The sequence below is a fragment of the Artibeus jamaicensis genome, unplaced genomic scaffold (genome assembly GCF_021234435.1).
Source record: "Artibeus jamaicensis isolate MK-2021 breed Jamaican fruit bat unplaced genomic scaffold, CSHL_Jam_final contig_354, whole genome shotgun sequence".
In the NCBI taxonomy this organism is placed as follows: domain Eukaryota; kingdom Metazoa; phylum Chordata; class Mammalia; order Chiroptera; family Phyllostomidae; genus Artibeus; species Artibeus jamaicensis.
In genome coordinates this window covers 44,155,064-44,169,572 of record NW_026521803.1, presented here as the reverse complement: position 1 = coordinate 44,169,572, position 14,509 = coordinate 44,155,064, and positions in this window count along the sequence as shown.

The following is a 14,509-nucleotide window of genomic DNA, read 5'->3' as shown; positions in this document are numbered from 1 at the left end:
GTTTTGCTTGTCAGTTCAGTCTGTTCATTAGATTCCACATATGAGAGAAATCATGGTTTTATGACTTTCTCGGACTGGCTTACTTCACTTAGCATAATGTTCTCCAGGTCCATCCATGTTGTCTCAAAGGGTAACATTTTTGGTGTAGTCAGATACAGGTGGCGTCTAGAACCTTGGGGAAGACCAAATGTGGGGGAATAAGCTCTTTTAGGTTCTGTGTAGTTGGATGAATCAGTGGACTTCGGTCCAGCTGATTCCAGCCACCACCCCTGCCCCTCTCTCTGTGTGTAGAGGTTTTGTTCATGGGGAACAAGGTATTTACAGGAATGTTTCACTTACATACAGTAATTGCTCACCGTAATGGAAAGATCTAGGTCAATATTGCTAATGTTCAGAAGTATCTGTTATTTCCTGGAGCAACTATGTAAATTTTAACTCTATCAGAAACCAGGCTATCTCATATCTAATTCTATTAAATCACTCAATTTCTCTCTGCTTCATGGAGATATCTATAGCTGAGATTAGGAAATGCACAAAATTAGGTTTGATTGCAACTTAGGAGTGTTATTACCCATGAAAGTCGCATATTAATTACCTGAACTACCACATTTAGTTTGGAAAGCTTTTATCTCCTGATGGTGGCAGGTGAGTGATGGGGCATTTTGGTTGTTTCATTACATTCTAGTATCATTTCTGCATTTTGACAATCTGAATTCCTTTTTTAAAATATTTTATTTATTTATTTATTTGTTTATTTGTTTATTTATTTCTAGAGGGGAAGGGAAGGAGAGAGGGAGAGAAATATCAACGTATGGTTGCCTCTCATGCGTCCCCTGCTGGGAACTGGCCTGCAACCCGGGCATGTGCCCTGACTGGGAATCGAACCGTGATGCTTTGGTTCGCAAGCCCGTGCTCAATCCACTGAGCTACACCAGCCAGGGCTGAATTCCTTTTTTAATAAAAAGGCAGTTATACTTCATTTGTAACTGTTAAAATGGCCCTAAATACTTTTTTTTATTTGCCGTCTTATATTTATTAACACGTTTCCTTGTCACAAAGCACTATACGTTTTTCGGTTCTAAAAATTCATGGCCACATGAGTTGCATGTGAAAGTTTCAGCTACATCCATGTAAGATTTGAAGATTTTTAGCCGGCAGGGTTGAACGTTTATTCTGTAGCCTCTGTTTTTATTAGTCATGCTGCAGGGTATGAGGGTTTCCGTGTCCTGTGCCCGTGACTAGTTTCACAGGCATCTCATGCATAGACGGCAGGTGGGCTAAGAGGAACTCACCTGAGGCATTCCTAGCCACAGCGTGTCTCTGCTCCCGAATGCGAACATTAAACACAGGTGCTGGGCTCCCCAGGGTTGCACGTTTGCTATTGATTACCGCATCGCAGTGCTGCTGCGTAAACAACGGTAAAAAAAAATGTCTCCAGACCATTGCTGTGGGCTGGATCCAGACTCACAGGTGAATCCTGCAAGGTGGCACAGCCATGCCAGGTTCTTCGCATGCCAGAATTGTCACGCCAACAGTTTCTGCCAGGGTTATGGGCTATGCCACACTCTGAGGCTTGTATCCTGAAAACCAGATGCCTGTTCAAGTTCAACTCCCTCCCAAGTTGAATGAGAGTGGCTGCAGTGGCTGATTGTCATGATTCATTCGCTTGGTGGCTGCACGGACCCGCTTCCTGGCAGTTCCATGTCATCCTCACCACACACAGCTCAGACCACGGAAGAGCACAGAGGCCTCACTTGGTCCCTCGCCGGCTCCTCTGCTGTCCTCTGAGTTTCCCACTCTGGCTGATGTTGCCAACGCTTTTCATCTTAGTACTTCCCACATCCCTTCCCCAGTGATGAGCCCTTCCCATGGGTTTAGCGGATCCACATTATGAGACCGAGAGCTCACCTTTGCTCTGATTCTGATTTGCCAGCAAACAGCGCCTGAGGCTCCTTGGACACATGACTTACATTTTTAAAATTTTATTCTTCAACTGTGTTCGTTTTTGTTTTTTTGTTCTATTTCTTGTTTATTGTTTTCTTTTTTCTCACTTTGCCTTTTCGTTATTTTAAGTCTGTTCTTTTACAATTTGTGACACGCAGTTCTTAGGACAAAACTCCAAATGGTTCTTGTTCACATTTCCAACCTCTTATAAACTTTGTGAGAAATCTCTGTGCCTTGGGGTCTCTGTGCAGACTTTCCCATTCTGTGTAGTGTGACATTTAATCCTTCAAAACACTGACAACCTTTCAATGCAATTTTTTTTGTATTTACCATGTGACTTTAGTCCCATAAATTCCAAGCTTGCCTAGGCCCTTGAAACCTGAGCCAGGATGGTTTCAGCCCTGGAACTGTGACAGGACAGAAGGCTTCACAGAGTGTGTGGCAGGGACATCAGAGGCTCGGCCTTATGACAAGATCTTGCTCACGCCTCAGGTTCCCGGGAGGCCTACAGTCTTCTCCATCTTCTTCATTCTGGGGCCACCAGTACTTTCTTCTCATTCATAAACTTACAAAAACCCTTCTGTCTACATAAAAAAAAACAACCAAAACCTCTTTCTCTCTCCCAAACCAGGCAGCCAACTGCAACTATCAGCAGTCCTCTTCTGGCCCTCTCTACTGACTTCATTCTTTCCATTCTTTTGGCAAAACTTTTTACATGCAACCCTCCTTGATTAAAGTTCATACCACAGCTGCAGCTGGAATGCGTAATGAGTGCATTCTGTGTGTGCGCGTGAGAGGTTCAAAAAGGAGAGGAAGTAATACGGATGTTTAGCTCCATGTCCTTCAGAATCTAGAGTGGACTTCTGAGCAAATTATCTCAGTGTATTCTTTGAAACCTTGATAGAAAAGGTTCTGGCTTCTTAGACAAAAGGATTTGCTACAAACAAGATTAAGTCATGTATATCAACCAGTCAATGAGGATGAAAAAAAGTAAAAGAAATACAGTTGCTTTGGGATAATATAGATTTTGTTGTAGAGCATATCTACAAATTGCTAGCTTGAATGTTTGAAGAGATTTTCTGTCCTGAAGCTTAAGTAGCTGCATGGAATATTTGCATTTCCAAAGAATGTTGCTCTGTTCCATTCTTTAGGTCAGTTACCATTCAGTTAGTTCTTAAGTTTGCCCATCAGGAAAAGTCATGTTTTCCCGACTGCCAACACCAGATGACATCCTCCCATCCTAGTCAAAGTCACAGTTTTTCATTTGTATAGGTAGTTATTTTATTGTATTTCTACCATCTACTAAACTATAAAATCCATAAGAGTAAGAAACTGTATCAGTACTTGGCTGTCAGTGTATTTGACACATAAGCCAAGCACACAGTAGCTCCTAAAAGGTGTTCCATTAAATGGATCAATATCAAACATTTTAAAGGTATTATTTTGTAGGTTTAGGCATATTTAACCTCTTAATAAAAAATTTCTAATAATCTGAAAAATAAAATAAATGCTCTTTTCATCCTCACCTGGGGATATTTTTTAATAATTATATTTTTTTTCTAGAGAGAGAGGAAGAGGAGTAGGGGAGAGAGAGAGTGGGGGAGAAAGAGAGAAGCAGCGATGAGGGAGAGAGACATCAGGTGGTTGCCTCTCCTATGCACCCCCAGCCCCCAAGCTTTTGGTTCATGGGGTCATGCTCCAACCAACCGAGCCACCTGGCTTGGGAAAAATAAATGCCTTTTTATTTAAGCGTTTCTATTTGTGACTTCCTGTGAGATTAATTTTGATCCATGTACATTAGTAGAAGTACTAGCACATATATTTATATATAGCCCTTATTCAAAAAATGATATTTTCAATTGCAAATAACAGAAAGTCTTGCTTAGACAATAGAATGGAATCTACTGACTCATTAAACCAAGAAATACAGGAATAAGGTTAACTCTGGTAAGATCTGTGCTCACAGGTCCAAGGAAAGTACAGTGTAATCAGAAATTTAATGTCTTTCTATATCTATCTACCTATCTATCATTTGTCAATGTATCTATTTCTATCATCCACCCACCCACCCACCCATCCATCTACCCATCCCCCCATCCATCCATCCATCCATCCACCCACCCACCCATCCACCCATCCACCCACCCACCCATCCACCCATCCACCCATCTACCCATCCACCCATCCATCTCTCTCACCTATCTATTCTCTTTCTCTGCCCCTCCTCTCTTCCTCCCTCTTCCTGATCTCTCTCGGTCTTTCTCTTTGTTTCTCGCCCCCACCCTTCCCCTGGCCTCCTCACCTTCAGGACTGGTGTTATTGCCATGCTCCTTCCCAGTGATGTGAAAATGGCCACCAGGCAAGCCCCATCTTGCCTCCTTCTCACTTAGTCATGGAGGGTTGCTCAATAAAGCATCACTTTCTAGTAGTAGTTGTAGAGTTTTCCAACAAAATTCTCCTTAATCCATGAGGTTGTGTCGCATGCCACCTGCTGATTCAGTCCCAGCAGTGACTGGGCCCCACTGTGGACCACAGGAGAGCGGCCGGCCCCAAGTGGATGGAGATTCAGAATCAGGGAGAGTTGGTTTCCAAACTGGCAGTGAGGGAAGCAGAACCGTGTGGCTGTGACAGACCGTGAAGATATGCGGGGCGGTGGGTGGCCTTCCTTACAGTGTGACTTGCCAGTGACATGTCTGGGGGGTGGGAAATGCCCCATTGAATGGCTCCTTTTACTTTTGTCAGCCTTTTGGAATGTTTTTATTTGAAAATAACTTTGTTTCTTTCTCAGCAGCCAAACTAAGATTTAGCTACACCTTTTACTAAAAATCTTCTGTATCCAAACGTCAGAATTGGAGAGTAGTTTCCTATTAAGCACAGGATTGATTAGAGCATTTATCCCCGCCTCTCCGTCTGCCTGTCCGCCTTTGCCTGCAGGGCCTACTTACCTGTCCTTTTCCTACTCGGAGTCCATATCAACTTAAACTACTGGTTGGCTCTAATAGTCAAATGCCATTTCATTCTACCACTTCCTATAAAGATTGAGAACATCTTGGAACAGACGCTGATGTATTTCTAACCCTTGCACTTCATTCATCATTTATTTACTTTTGTTAGTTAATTTGTACATGCATTCAAAACTAAATACATTGTGAAAACAAGCACTGGGGAGTGTACAGAGGAACCCACAGTTGTCTTTGTCCCTGTGGAAACAGGTGACCTGGTGGCAGGGATTGTCTTATTAGTGTCGTCAACAAAGGAGCTTCTAACCTAACCCAGCCCATGATCGGGGAGGATGGGCCTCGGACTTTCAAAGGACTGGCATCACTGTGAGAGAGTGTTCGCTGGGATGTCCACATAAGGCAGAACCGAAAAGAACGAACTGCAGTTTAGAAGTTGGTGGGGAGCAGGAAGGAAATGTCTATAATCCTCCATGTCTCTGATCCAAATGAAAAGTGTCACACTATGGAGTGATTTACCTTGAGGACAAGGTATAGTTGACTTTATGTTTCGCTTAGCTGATCTGACAGTTTTGGTTTTTCAGGCCTATGTAGGGTCAAACAAACAATATTTACAAGTTTATTCACTTCTATAAGTGATAGTTTATAACTGTTAGTAAAGACAATGATGATGGTAAGAGTAAGAAGTGATAGTTATAACATGTTTAGTGTAACAGGCATAATTTTAGCCTCTTATTTAGATTACTTCATTCAATTATTTAATCATTACAAAACTATTACCTTTACTTTTAATATGTAAATATTAATAATATTTTCATCAGATCATTGACTCTAATATGCTATGGCATCCTAAAATTTGTTTTCATTTTAATTATACAATTTTGATCATTACAATACATTTCCATATCTCTTTTATAATTTCCCCCTATATTTTAACTACACTAAAAAAGCTTGGAATTTATGCGCTCAAAGCGAATCAGGTCTGTCTCTATTTTCTTCATTTTTAAAAAGATTTTATTTACTTATTATTAGAGGAAGGAGTAGGGAGGGAGAAAGAGAAGGAGAGAAACATCCATGTGTGGTTGCCTCTCACACGCTTCCTGCTGGGAATCTGGCCCACAACCCAGGCAGGTGCCCTTACTGGGAACTGAACCAGTTACCCTTTGGTTCACAGGCCAGCACTCAATTCCCTGAGCCACATCAGCCAGGGCTTATTTTCCATCAGTTTTTCTCATGTAGACTTTTTAGATATTGGTCGCGGCATCCAGGTAGAAGAGCAACTTAAAGCAGGAAGTTTAAGAGATGAGTTTGGGACTCAGGGGTGATGGGTAGGTTTTCACAACAGACCTATCTCATATTCTTGCGATTTCTAGTTCTGATTATTTTTATTGTTAATGGAGTTTCTAGAAGGAGGAGAGCAACTCTATTCACATGGACTTGATCATAAGTGATGCTCCTCTCTCTGGGCATCTGTGTTCTTAGGTCACTTGTGCGAATATGGGAACCATGCACACGCAGACTCTTGGAGAATTTTTCAGTTAGATTCGCCTGTGACTGAGAGGTTAAATGATGCAAATGGGTGGTTTTATGGAAGATGTTAACTAGAACTCTCTATAAGGTAATAGCATTTTGAAATTTAAACATCACCTGATTTTAACCTCAGTAATATCTTTATAATATTTTCAGTATACCATACATTAAGTTTAGAGAAGTATCTCTCTTTGAAATAATGCTTCAATAATATAGTTTTTAAATGAAGGTTAGAATTCTTCTCGAAGGCATACTTCTAAAGATTTGAGGTGACTTCTCTGTTATTGACAGATAGATTAGCTGTGAACGTAAGAATTTCTGCTGCTGCTTCTGAAGAGACTAAGCTGGAAGCGAGGTCACCCTGCAATGCATGTGCCGTACGTCAGGTGACAGAATGGGAGCACTTATAGCCCAAATTAAAATGTCTCCTCGTCGTCTCCCAGGTGATCCTGAAATGGAAAAATTAAACGCTGGGGTCATAAAAATGTCACCATTTGAACAAGCTGTCCAGCAGCCACCAAAGAGCTGTGTCCAATGACTTCCGGATACATAGAGTTCCTCCTTTAAGGGAGAGATTCTAATTTAAACACACCTCATTGAGCCTGTTAGGTATTGAAGGAAAGACTTCCTTCTCTGTCTCCTCTGGGTAGAAGGATTTACATTTTTTCCTGTCTAATTCTCTCTACTCCTCCAAGTTTCTGGGACCTGGATACAATTGCCTTCATATTATGATTTCAAGGGAGGTTCATAGTTTGACAGGGGCATTGGGGGCAGGAGTCAGTACTACCTCAGTTAACTCGCTAGGCCCAGAAGGCTCTCACCCAGACTGGCTCCCCCACCAACAGATTCGGTCACCAACCCCTCCCCCACCCGTGTGCACCTGTCAGTTTTGTGTATCTGCCCACATTTCCGTGTTAATAGGTGTGTCCGTAGGCAGCGCTGATTCTGCAGATTTGCGAGGATTGCAGTCAGCAAGCTTTCATATTTGTCTTAGATGGAGAATTCAGTCATCTTAACGAGTTGATTGCTTAAACATTTGCAAGAAAGTGAAGAAGAAAATAAGTCTTCATGAGAATAGAGAAAGCAGGTGAAAGGCATGAATCATTTACTTATAAGTTTGCACCAAGGGTGCCGACCGCACTCTCCGCCCAAGTCGCCAGGACAGGGAGGGAACCGGAGTCACAGCAGTGCCCCGGAGTGGGGACAGAGGTCCAGGGAGGTCTCAGAACACATTTCCTCTAAGGCTGCACCTCCACTGAACTTTGTGTCTGAAGCCCCACGCCTGGGCCACCCTGGCTTGTCCCCCTGCAAGCATGCCTTAACTGAGCTTCGATTGAAGGCTGTGCCTCTGTCTTTTGTCAAAGGTCATTATGAGACTTGGCCACAGGAAAAAACTGCACCGTCTTCAGCAAAATTGCAGGCAGAGACATGGGCCATTATGCTAGTTAATGTCTCTTTTAAGAATATACACAATCATTTTTTTTACATCTAATGCTGTATGAATCTACTTAGCATGTTCTGTGTGTGTGTGTGTGCGTGTGCATGTGTGTGTGTGTTTAATGAAAGTCACAAAAAGCCATGTTTATCTTATTGGAAGAGCAAAATTAAACTGAATTATTTTTTTCTCTTAGGCTCCTAATACCATTTCCCCTTCCTTTAATCAGTTTTCTATATTTCTATCTTACTGTTTTTACTTTTGTCCGCTCAGCTTTCTGTGTATATTGTAAGCAAATGCTAATGTGTATGAGTTGCCAGGTAATCGACTTTTTAGAAAAGCATTTTAAATCTGTGACAGTCCCGTATTCACATCCCAGATGGAGAAACTGAGCATCACAGATGTTGCTTAACTTGATCACATTCTCGCATGTTCACGGTGCAGGGACTTCTGCTGTTTCGGTCTCACGTTCTCCAGTTTATCGCCCACCTGGTCTCAGAGTGAGTGCACGTCAAGCGCCCTGTTTTAAATGAGCTTTCAGCCGCCACTCACGGCGCCCAAACCTCAGCCTTGCTTAGTGATGGTCGCTTGGGTGTGGGAGGCCCTCTCCGCCCTAAATGTGCCTGCTGTGCATAGAGCCCACCTTTGAGCTCTGGAGGCAGGTGTGGCACGCTGGCCCCTGCGGGGCACCGGGAGGAAGCAGGCGTGCAATGCAACCAGCAGGTGGGTCTGCTTCAAAGGTTTGCCACGTTTGCCATTTGGTGTTGTGCAAGCCACAGAACAAGACTGATATATTCTGGGGGTTATTTTCGATACCTGTGTCATTAATATCATTGTGTGATTTCTTTTCAAACCACTTGTTGTGAGAATGAAATAGAAAAATTCCAGGTGGAAGCATCGATCTAGGAGAAGCATTAACTGCAAATGAAAACAAAACCGGTGAAGGCCCAAATGCTAACGATGATGAAGTGACTCTGGCGTTACTGCCGGGAACGAGAGTTGTCCAGTGCTGAACCCGGTTACGCAGTGATTAGAGAGATTTATAGAAATCCCACTCTGGACTGACCTATTTGCTACAAAACAAAACAGATTAAAAATAGGCACTACCCCAGAGGGAAAAACACAGAATTAGTAAGAAAGAGAATCTTTTAGCTTTAGGCTTTCATAAAGTTCTGTGTTATTTGCAACATTAGAAAAAGAAGAATTTGGGGTTCAGGATAAAGGATCACAGACCTGACTTCCTGGGAGATGGAAGGCAAATGTCACCGCCAAACAAAAGCAAAGCATCCTTTATTGTGGCTGTCACCAAAGCAGTGACAATACTTAAACATGTGTAAGATTTGGTAAGGCAGAAGCAATGAGGACAGTAAAGGTAATGAAGAAATAGTATCGTAAGCACCAAATGAGGTGATGTTCAGTCCATGGCAGAATAAATGAAAACATGTCACCAGATGTGATTTTTAATGAACTTAGAGTGACCGGCTGCTGCACCAGGAATGAGGGTGCTTCCCACCTGCTCCTCAGAGTGCATGTGACTGTGTTTGGAGCCACGCACAGGAGGACAGATGACGCTGTGAAACTCATGTGTACCAGCACTGGGGAGACATGGGCAATGCTACTGAAAGGAGCCCAAGTTCAATTCATATATTTTTAATTTAGAAGAGAAAAACCTGCATATACACGTCTATGTTTGAGAAGAGTACACTTCCATGCAAGGTGGGCAAAGCAGGTTTACAGTTGTCCACACGGAAAATAACACAATAGTTAATACGCAATAATAGAAGAATGAGCCCTGTGTTTCATGTACCAACAGCTGCAAACCTACTCTCACCCACCCCTGTAGACGAAGCCATGCATTTGAGAGAACCTGTGGTTTCTTGTATTCTCCTAAAATGCAGTATTTGGAGAACTAGGTGGCTTAAAATTGGGAACCACATGTACTTCCAGTGGGAAAGCAAACTCAGAAAATATAAGTTTCACATGGGAATTTGCCTGTGAATGTGTATTAGTTGGCTGTTGCTGCATAACAAGTAAACACAAGATTGGTTGCTTAAAATGGCACCGAGTTATTACCTGGGTTTATGGCGAAGTGAGGTCCACTTCTCTGGCTCTCCCAAGGATGTAGTCCTTTCCCTCTCTAACCGTCTTTCATGTTTCTCCTGCTCCATTTTCCTGCTTAACATATTTTAACCTCTAATGTGCTACATACGGTTGACCTTGCACAACAGGGGGTTTGGGGTGCTGATTTTCGTGTTGTTAAAAGTCTGCACATTACTTTTGATTTCCTCCAAACTGAAGTTGTCTCTCAGTGTCCACGAGGGATTGGTCCCAGAACCTGCCTTCCTCCCATGGACACCGACCTCTGTGCGTACTGCTCACCGTGCTGAGAATGGGACATGAGGGTGACCAGAGGGCACATGGAGCCGAGAGAGGGAGCCGGGGTTGTCGCCCTGCTGTGACGATGGGAAGCCGTGGGCAGTCTTTCAGGGCAGGGCCCTGGGACTAGATCTTTGTGGCGACTTTGAGAACAACAGAGTGGCCAACAGTGGATGGAGGAGAGCTGTTCTCAGGAGAAGGCAATGGGCAGGGGAAATGACGGTGGCTGTGCTGAGGGGGGGTGACCGTGAGGGGCGAGTGCGGGGGTGGCATTCAGGCTGCTCTGACGGGCAGCTGGCAGAGAGAGGTGACAGCTTGGTTGTGAGTGGTGGAGGATGGAGAAGAAGAAAATGTGACTCTGAGTGTGCATGCGGGCTCACTGAGATGCAGGGTCGAGGGCTTTTACACACTCATGTTCTTCTAGAACGTACATGTCCAACTAAGTCTCCTGTGCTTGAGAGCAAAACAAATAAAAAATAAAAACAAAACCAAAACAGTTCCAATGTTTGTCTACAAATATCTCTCCAAGCAAATCTGACAAATACAGCTGGTATGTGTGTGTGTGTGTGTGTGTGTGTATATATATATATATACATACATATTTATATATTTATATATTTATATATTTATATATTTATATAATTAATATTTATTCTCAAAATATTGACACCAAAGAACTTATCATCTGGCTTGTGCATTTTTATGTCCTATTGGTTTGATCAAATATATCATTGGTTGTGAATGACTCACCATCCAGCCTGAAATCTGGCATTGGTCCTGAAATAAAAATTAGCATCATCTCAGAAGTGTGTGTGTGTGAGCCCATTTCACACTGACAGGTGCTCGGGAAGCACGAAGGGACCAGGGGATAATTTCCTCCGCAGGGATCCTTTTACCCTGTGAGTCACCGAGCACACGTGGTCCGGGGTGTGGGTGGGCATTTTCCACACCAAACAACACTAATGATAGCTCATCGGTGGGGACAATGGAGACCGTCCTTCAACACTGGAGAACCTACGCCACAAGGGCACTTTGCTAAAAGGTTACAAAGCATATGAAGTGGGAAGGAAGCCTGCAGCAACCTGGTAGTAACCTAAATGCTTTGTGTTAAAGTAATTGCTGGGCAACCTCCGTGGGTGTTGGAAGTAACTATTATGCACAACCGCGTTTAGTGAAACCTGTTCTACTTCCCACAAAATCGCTCCAGCGGCACTTCTTGGCCTTGTTGTTTTTCCGTTTCTTAGCACCTAGGAGAAGGTATTTCAGAAAGAGTTGTACAACCTGAACCCTCGGAAACCTGCCTTTGGGCATATCTCCTGTCTGTGAACATTTCTATTGCGCTCGTCACGAGAACTGAGCAGCTGCACGTCTGCGTGGCATGTGCGGGCCTACGGAACCGCCTTCACCCATTTCAAGTGATAGTGTTTTTAATTCTCTTAAGTTTCATGCAGTGACAACCCAAAATTCATGTGCACGCTTTTATCACGAAGGGGAAAAAAGATAAAATCCTTCAGATCTGTAAGAAAATGCAGGTAGACCCCGTGGCATTGGTTTGGAGGGACTGGCATCTCTGTGTGGATGAAAGTTGTGAAATTTAGACTCTAACAGAGCAGGGTTTTGAGTTCTGGCTTTTAGTGTATGGAGTACATAGTAGATATAAAAATGTATAAAAAGGTTGCCAACGAAGTTTACTGTGGTCTACATAGATGCTGAGGTAATTGGAAGGAAATGCTACCTTTTAATTTGTTGATTTTAGACAGTGAGAAGGAAAGGAGAGGGAGAGAGACTGATTCTGGTATGTGCCCTGAGCTTGAATTCGAACCTGCAACCTTGGTGTATCGGGACTCTGCTCTAACCAACTGAGCCACCTGCCTGGCCAGGGCAACAAAAATAAAAAAGCTATTTCAAAGAAAAAATTGCTTCTTAGGGAAAAGCTGGGAAATTGACCTAAAGAAGATGCCTCATTAATGTTTTTTATTTTTTTAACTTTTTATTTATTTGAGAATTTGAGACGATGAAGCACTTCTTGGGTATGGTTTAGTTTTGCTGGATTTTTTTCAAGGCACTGTTATTCGGCACAAGTCTGTGGGTGCACACCTGGGTTTCAGGTTGTCACGCAGCACAGGAGAGGAGAGACTGAAGTACGAGAAGACGTGGACGGGAGGCCCGAGTGGAGCGTGAGGAGTCCCAGCAACAGACAGACCAGGCGAAGAGGATTTTCTGTTAGTGATGGCCAAGCAACTCCGGTCAACCTTACATGTATGTTTTTACATGAACTTTCATTTTTTAGAGCAGTTTTAGGTTCACAGCTAGACTGAGTGGAAAGTATAAATGTTTCTGATAGACTCACTCTCCCCACACGTGCACCCCCCATGACCAGCATCCCCCACCAGCGTGGCCCCTATGTTACCATGGTGAACCACCATTGGCACTGTCACTCAGCATCCACAGCTTATATTAAGGTTCAGCTTTGGAGCTGTACATCCCATGGGTTGGGAGACTGTATTCCCTGTTATGGGTTTGTACAGAGTATTCCCACTGCCCTACAAATCCACTGCTCTCCACCTACTCACCCTCCCTCCCTCCAGTCCTTGGAAGCCACTGGTGTCTCTTTCCCAGAATGTCCGATATATGGTTGGAATCACATGTAGCCTTTTCTGGTGGTCTTATTTCATGTAGTGATATGCATTTCATTTCCTAAATGTCCTCTCATGGCTGGAGAGCTTATTTCTTTCTGGCCCCAAATAATGTTCCACTGCCAGGACGGCCCACAGTTTATTTACCCATCACCTGCTAAGGGACATCCCGGTGGCTTCCATGTTTGGGCAATTCTGAATGAAGCTGCTATAAACATCCATGTGCAGTTTTCATGCGGACATAAATTTACAACTCTTTTGGGTAAATACCAAGGAACGTGATTTTTGGATCATATGGTAAGAGTATGTTTAGTTTGTAAGAAACTGCCAAACTCTCTTCTCTAGTAGCTTCCAATGCGGTACTATTTTCATACCCACCATCGGACATAACTTTCCATTTTAACTTCTTCCCTTCACTGGCTGGTCCTGGAGACAATCCTATTGATTTCATGACCAGTTAGCACCTGTTCCTCAAGGCGGCCAGGTGGTGTGGGGATTAGTGCCGGTGCTGTGGGTGGCAGGGAGGGGGCAGGGAGGGGGCAGGGAAGAGCAGGAAGACCAGCAGTACATGAAGGAAACAGCGCTCATTGGAGACGGACTCAGGGGAGCAGCCCTGGTTCACCGGAAGGAAGAAAGCAGAGCTAACCGGGATCAAGGGACACACAGAGCCCTGGGCAATCTGCGGAGAGATGGCCTCGGGGGAGGACCCACCAGCAAACTCTCACGAGGGGAACTCAACCCGCAGAAGTGCTCCTGGGACACCAGCCCCTCATGAAGAAACAATTCCTGGTTCAAACACCTGGAGGTCTCTGTCGGCCTCAACAGTTCTGTCCAAGAGGCAATTTGAAGACAGAGCAGAGCTCAGAGGGGTGCAGTGGGTGGACGATGGAAGAAGCTCGGGCCTTAAAGGGAGGCAGGGAAGGTAGGATCTGCCCCTTCTGCTTCCTGTTCCAGGTAAGAGAGCAAGGAAGTGGGGTCACTCAGCCTGGACTCCAGCTTTAACTTCCAAGCCAGGTAAGAGTCTCGATCCCCTGTCCGTAGGGGAAATGACTCCAGGACGAAAGTGGCCCCAAAGTGAGACTCCGCTCTCTGGAGTCCTGTCCCTTCTGGATCTTTGCCAGTAGCGTCATGCTGCAGACAGCCCTCTGGTGCCTTCAAACATTTTACATTTCATATTTTATCTGGGTTTTTTCAGTTGTCTTCAGTGTATGATGAGTGCAAAGAAGCTTGGGTGCCTTGGTTAATTTGAGGTTATATAGGGAAGGAACAAATTAATAATGAGTTGCTCTTTGGACAGCATTTTTGTCGATTTAAAATGGAAAAAAGCCAGATAATTTAGGCTCAGACTTAAGGGAGTGTTAGCTTAGTCTTTAAAAATGGTGTATTTAACTGTCTTTTGCTGTTTGGCGCATCCATGTGAGTCTTTGTCACTACACTAATTATGTAAATGGTGACAGACTTCCTCTGGGTCCCAGGGTTGAGGACACTTATTCTCAGACTTTGTGTTCACAGTCCTGGTTTGTTTTTTTCAGTGATCTTAGCAGCTAATGAACACTCGCCTTATTTCATTAGTAGTATTATTCCTTAAGTATCTCAAGTAAAAGGCCTTATTTTTTTCAGTTGATACCTTG